The sequence below is a fragment of the Penaeus monodon genome, chromosome 34 (genome assembly GCF_015228065.2).
Source record: "Penaeus monodon isolate SGIC_2016 chromosome 34, NSTDA_Pmon_1, whole genome shotgun sequence".
NCBI lineage: Eukaryota > Metazoa > Arthropoda > Malacostraca > Decapoda > Penaeidae > Penaeus > Penaeus monodon.
In genome coordinates, this window is record NC_051419.1 from 20,370,243 (window position 1) to 20,370,508 (window position 266).

Below are 266 nucleotides of genomic sequence, written 5' to 3' on the forward strand. Positions count from 1 at the left end.
GAATATTAATATATGGATAGACAGATAGGCAAATAATGTACATACTAACAGACACACACGTAGAATCGACAGATATAGTCTGAAGATCGTACTATATTTACAGTTCTCACTTTTACAGATATATTCATGTATGTAAATTCCTCAACTTGAAAGTGCAAACTTTAGATGTAAACTATTTCCCGTTACTAAATAGGCAAAGATAATGCAGGTGTTCTCAGTCAACCAGGTTATGCGAAGGCAACAGAGTGAGAAGTGCCACGCAATCA